The sequence below is a fragment of the Vulpes vulpes genome, chromosome 9, assembly GCF_048418805.1.
Source record: "Vulpes vulpes isolate BD-2025 chromosome 9, VulVul3, whole genome shotgun sequence".
NCBI classification, from domain to species: Eukaryota; Metazoa; Chordata; class Mammalia; order Carnivora; family Canidae; genus Vulpes; species Vulpes vulpes.
The window spans coordinates 77,455,101-77,461,865 of NC_132788.1; positions in this window are offsets into that span (position 1 = coordinate 77,455,101).

Sequence of the window (6,765 nt, forward strand, 5' to 3'; positions counted from 1 at the left end):
TATTGCAGAAAGAAATGCCATGACAAGGAGGCATGGAAAATTCTTAAGTGTGTATGTTTGATTTTGTTATTTAAACTTTGTTTAAAATATACATTATATACATACATATATACAAACATATAGTACATATATATTTATATAAAGCACTGTGAGATTAATACCACTATATTAACAGAGAGTATCTTGGGGTGATGGCATCATGACTGACTCTATTGTTGTCTGTATGCTTTTCTATATTTTCCCAGTAAGTATGTATTGTATGATTAGAAGATGTTTCTTTTTGGGGTGCCTGGCTGGCTCAGTTGGTTAAGCATCTGCCCTCAGCTCACGTCACGATCCCAGGGTCCTGAGATCAAGCCCTGTGTAGGAGATTCTGCTTCTCCTTCACCCTCTGTCCCTCTTCCTCCACTCCCCTGCCACCCTGCTTATGTTCTCTCTCTCTCTTTCTCAAATAAAGTTTTTTTAAAAAGTTTTTAAAATTTTAGAAGATGTTTCTTTTTATGAGATAAAAAGGACACAACTAGGAACATTGTCAGTAATCAGAAGAAAAAAACAAATGCTCCTCTCCTAAGTAAACTTAAAGAATTTTGGTAACTATGTGGTGTTTGCACCCTTGGGTTTGGAAAAAATCTTAGAAGCAGATGGCTTTAACTGAGATGTGTGAAGAGAAAACATTATGATCATTTCCTTCGGAGTGTCAAAGAAGCACTAGAATAAACACATACTGTTACTAATCCCCAGATTACTTCCTTTGAAGGTCCTTAGGGTTCCCAAAACTGTCCATGGATCTGTTCTTTCTTGTTTGCAAGACTTAGCTCAGGCTGTTCCCTCAATTAAGACAGTCTTCTTGCTCACCCTTGTTGACCTTGGACCAGCTAAAAAGTTGCTTCTAGGAGTGTCTGGGTGGCTCAGCCTGTTAAGCATCTGCCTTTGGCTCAGGTCTTGATCTCAGAGTCCTGGGTTTGAGCCCTGAATCTGACTCCCTGCTTAGTGGGAAGCCTGTGTCTCTTTCCCCCTCTGCCTGCCACTTTGCCTGTTTGCATGCACTTTCTCTCTCTCATTCACTCTCTCTGTCTCTCTCTCTCCCTGTCAAAAAAATAATTAAATCTTTTTTAAAAAGTTGCCTCTTCCCTGAATTGCCCCCAACGACTTTCCCCATCTCCCATTTTCCGCTAATCCACGTCCCTTTCCTGGTTCTGTAACATTTCTATTATCATTTGTGAGTTGGACTGTTTTTATTTTTCTCTCTTTCTTTCTTTTTGCCCTTGCACACACTGAGGGCAAAATCAGATTTAAATCACCACTGTGTTTCCAGTACTTAGAGTAAGTATTTGAATTGCCTGTGACAACCAAATAAATAGCTCTGCTCAGCAAAACTTGATTTCCATTGGCCTTCCAACCCAGTTCTTAAATGCATTCCACCCTCTTCCTCTCTTGTCAAAGCTCTTAGATGTGACTTGGCTGCATGGATGGGAGGGGAAAATGGCCCAAAAGCATCACTAGAGCATATTCCCCAAAAATGTCACATTTTAACATTTTTTAAAAAATTTATTCATGAGAGACAGAGAGAGGCAGAGACACAGGCAGAGGGAGAAGCAGGCTCCATGCAGGGAACCCAACGTGGGACTCAATCCGGGGTCTCCAGGATCATACCCCGGGCTGAAGGTGGCTAAACCGCTGGGCCATTGGGGCTGCCCTCACAATCTTTAAAGTAATATCTTGATGTACTGTTTGTTAAAAGGAAAAGGAAAAGTTGCTAGAGAAGACAACAGGAACCATGCAATTGAAACATTTAGCTTTTGTCCACAGAACTCATGGGGAAGGTAATCCAAAGATGGTGTCATTTTGTGGTTATCATTCTCCACAAACTGTACCCCACTGGTCACGTGCCCCACACTCACTCTTATTCCCTAGCTCTGGTTTAAGGGACTTTCTCCCACTCTTACATGGGTGAGCCCTCTCAAAATTTACTCAATCTGTACACTGTTACATATTTTCCTCTCTGCTAGTCCAACAAACCTGTGCAATTTCCAGTTGGAGGATTTTGTTGAGATTACATATATATATATATGTGTGTGTGTGTGTATATATATATATATATATGTATATATATATATATATATATAGAGAGAGAGAGAGAGAGAGAGAGAGAGAGATGTTCCTTGTGGACTTGAATATATATATATATTTTTTTCTCCCTAAGGAATAAGTTTTAATGCATAGCTATAAGCCAAAATTATCTCATTTATCTCATCTCTCAATTCTTCCAAATCCTTATTTCTTTGGTCTACTTGGTCTGCTAAAGATTAAACAATGTGTTAAAGGCTCCACTAAGGAATGTTTGCGGTTAATGAGTATTTTAACAAGACCTGTATTCAAGGAGTTAGGGAAAAAGGATGAGCTGGGCCCCTCTGGCCAACTCATTGATCCTATTGTACATACCCTCCTCACAGGTGTGGAGAGGTATGGTAAGATGGGGGCTAAGAAGAAAGAAGAGTGGGAGTGGGAGGGAGGTCAGATGAAGAAAAGTCAAGGTTGATTGGTTTGTGGAATACCTACTATTCTTAAGCTTTTCAAAGTAAATTTGGCATCTTATCCCTAATCAGCACTTAACAGAAAAATAATTTATAGACTGCTAGTCAGTCAAGTGGAAGCCTAAGTTGTGATTTTCTGCTATCTGATGGGATAGGGTTATCCACTAGATTTGTTTGCTGTCCTTGAGCAGACAGCAATCACAAAACATTCCTGAGTCTTGTATTCCAAATTAAAGTGAAATCAGAAGTAAAGCCCAGCAAAAGCTCAGGCATTTTGAGAGGTAAACCATACTCTATCTTTCCACAAGTTCTGTCTGTTTAATTTGCTATGAGTATTTTGCAATGAGGGATTGGGCAAGGGCCCTTTCTTGATAGAGAATAGGAGATTACATTTCCATAGTGGTTCTCCATATGGAAGACCTCTCTCCTATTCTCCCCTTCTCCTCTTGTGTGGGCAAGAAGATAGAAGGTAAACTTGTGACCACTTGCAAATAATGTTCTTCTTAACTCATGGAAACTTTATCTCCCCTTCCTTTGGAACCTCAATCCAGTGTAATTTTCCTGGGCAATTAAATTAGGAATGATATCATAGTAATAATAATAATAAAACATCTGTGAAAGTGGTACATGGATGCCAGGCATTGTTTGACATGTTTTACATGTATTAACATATTTGAGACTCACCATCATTAGTATAATTTTACTTGGGAGGAAATTGAGGCATGGAGAGACTTGTTCAAGTGGAAACATCTTATAAGGGTCAGGATCAGGATTGGAACTCGAGTAGTGTGTTGCTGACCATTAGACTATACTATTTCTTAAATAACTGTTAAGTGTGTTCACATCTATATGAGCTGTGGGCAAAATTCAATTCAAGAGACAGTTATTGAGTTTCAATTATGTGCGGGACACTGGGCTAAATGCCATGTCATTCTTTTTTCCTAGGGAGAAATAAAATCCATCCCTCATTTTAAATTGAGTAGAGTTTAGTAGAGGGATTAGACAAACATACCAAGTATAACCTTCAATGCAGAAAGAAATTCATGGTAGAAGAACAAGCAGAGCACAGTGACGACCCAAAGGCAGAACAGGATGCAATGGTCTCCTAAAATTCAGTGAGTCTGTTCTTTCTTTGTAAGCTAGATCCTATCTATTGTGTTTTGCAATGTCCAGTACAAAGATACAAGGACTTTATGGTCAGTCATTGTACCGCACAGCTGGGTTTAGTCATCTGAAGTGTGTAACATTAGTCCCAAGGCTTGGGCTGACTTTAAGATTTGTGAAACAGATTTTGGGACTTGAATGAAGTCACAAAACAAGGCAAATGTGGAAGACAAAGATAGCTCATAAACTAGCACCTTACTTATTTAAGGTAAATTATCTTTCTAATTGTCTTTCTTACCAGTATTATTTCTCTGTCTCTCTGCCTTGCTTTGAATCTTAGATTTTTCCAGAATATAAGATGTTGTATACTTTTCAGTGTTTGAGACACAAACTCGATTTGTCTTTGCTCTACAGGCTCTCAAATAATTTTGACCCTAACACAATGCAAAATGTTACAAGTGATACATGTCAAGCACATATCACGATGACTGTCATAGAGGAAGGGCTCAATTATTATTTGCAATTAACACTGCTATTTTTGGAGTCCTCTCTATCAGACTCCAAACCTCAGAAGTCATTGCTACCCCACCCTCCTGAATTAATTCATGTGGCAGGGGCAGAGAAAGTTTATCTGGCAAAGAAAATAGTGCAACACAAATTTGAGAAACTAGAAGTCATTTGGGGGCAAGTCTAAATTGTTAAGTTTGCTTGAAATATAGAATGAACTGGTAGGCTAATTGTAGCTAGGACTGATAAAATAAAAGCTAGCATTTGGCTGTATTTTGTAATCCTTTAACATCTGAGTTGCTGACATATGAACAAAGGCTTATTCTCTGAGAGCAATGTGAAAAGTGTGGTCCTTTAATATAATAAGCTTGCCTAGAAGTTAAAAAGCAACAGAAAATGGAATTGTATCTGGTATTTGAATCTATGTCACCTCTTGATCTTCTTTCAGACTCATATTTACCCAATAACTTAGTTTGCCCCTCATTAATAACTACTCAAGTTAATTAAATATGGATTTAGGTAAAACATAACTAAATGCATCTGGAGGGAGTTTGATGTCTAACATATTCCACAGTTAAACTTAAGTTATTTTTAGATTCTCTGCTGTTTTGGATCATTTACCCCTCTGCTCTCAGTTAATTAAAAAAAAAAATCTAGATTTGATACTAAAATTCTGAAGTTGTTCATCCCCCAAAGTATACAAGCAGCATGAATAATTCCAATGCATATGTCAATCTCTATGCAGTATTCTATGATGCAGGCATTCAATATGAACTGGGTTGGGATTCTGTTTTCCCTGGCTCAAGGCAAACATGTTCTTGATAATGTAGATATGTATAGTTAAATATGAGTTGTCAAGTATGTGAATGAAATGTATTTCTCTTTGTAAAACAAGTTGTAAATAGGATTCAAAATCCCTCAAGGTTTTCTTCCAAAGTCCTAGTCTATTTAAAAACAATAGTAATGATAACCTACTTCTAGAGTCAAATACATACTAATGTTTATTTATTTATTTTTATTTTTAAAAAGAATTTATTTGAGAGGGGAAGAGAGTTAGAGCTCGAGAAAGACACAAGAGCATAAGAGCAGAGAGTGGGGAGAAGCAGGCTCCCCACAGAGCAGGGAGCCCCACATAGGGCTGGATCCCAGGACCCTAAGATCATAACCTGAGCTGAAGGCAGATACCTGACAGACTGAGCCCCCCAGGTACCCCACATTCTAATATTTATTAATAAAATATTAACATATTTAAGTATTTAAACTTTATTAAAATACAGTTAACAGTCTTGCTCCTTTTAAATGTAGCACTTAATGCATCTAAATGATCAAGCTTTTGAAAGAACAACACATGAGTGATTCACAGGTCAAGCCCTCAGAACATAGTCACCCTGCTATTAACTCGGTGTCCCTTTTTGCTATGCCATCTGTATTATTTCCCCCTATAGCCAACCTGCTCACTGCCTGGCACTGTCTGAAAGAAAGCAAAGTTGCTTATGTAAGAAAAGAAACTCTGACCAGTTGTGGGTTTGATCTTATTACCCGAAAGCTAAGTGGATTCACATAAATCACAGTGGCTCAGATCTCCAGATAAGAAGAGAGTACACATCACCGTATGGAGCCTTGTAAAGCTCCGGATTCTATGTGAAACACATTTTGGTAACATTATAAACAAACCCATGTGGCACTAGGGCAGTGCAAATAACTGCTTAGTCTGCAAAGGCTCGTCCATCTCTTAGGAAAAGAATATGATAGAACAACTGCACAGTGAGTAACAGCAACCTTCTGATAGTCCTAGGAAGCTGCTTAGCCCAGCAGACTCAGCCCCCACAAAGCAGAGAGCTTTATGTTCACATTAGCTGGGGCCTCTGTGGGCGTGTGTCCTTGGCTCAGGGTCAAATGATTGCATAATGCTTCTCATAAGTGAGCCTGCAGAACAAGAAACCAGAAGGGCAAGAATGCTTAAAAGTGCAGCTGGCAAACCCAGGAGACACTCTCCAGAGGTGCCTTGGCCCCAGGGTTTGAGAGCTCCTTTCTGAAGAGAATTCACACATCCCAGCAGTTGAGCCACGGGGGTCCATGGTAGCAGATGCACTTGTGAAGTGAGTTGTGGTTGCCCTGGTTTCCCCATTGTTAGTACATACTGGTTGAAATGATTTGTTGACTGAATAGTGACCAAAACAATTATTTTGTTGTCCTTGTCGTGATGGGCATAAATGGTGTTGAACAGAATTGAGAGATTATTTGGGTTGTCAAGGCCGTTCCTCCTGACCTGAGGTCTTTGTCACACTTCATCTTCTAGAACAAGACAGAATGAAGTTTACAGACACTGTCCTCTGGTCCTCCAAACCCCTGCTTCCTCCACATCATATACACACCAGATTCAGTTAGCCTCTTCCTCACTACCCCTATTAGAATTAAATTCTTTTGAATAGTTCCCCTCATTGCTACAGGATTTAAAAAGCCTTTCGTTCTAACTTATTTTCATTTATTTGTTAATTGATCCCTTCTTTTATTCATCCATTATCTCTTCCTGTGTCCTGTTATGGCCACTGTACCAGATGCTTGAAGAACAGAATACAATAGCCCCTGCCCTCACAGATGCCCAATCTAGCAGGGGAAA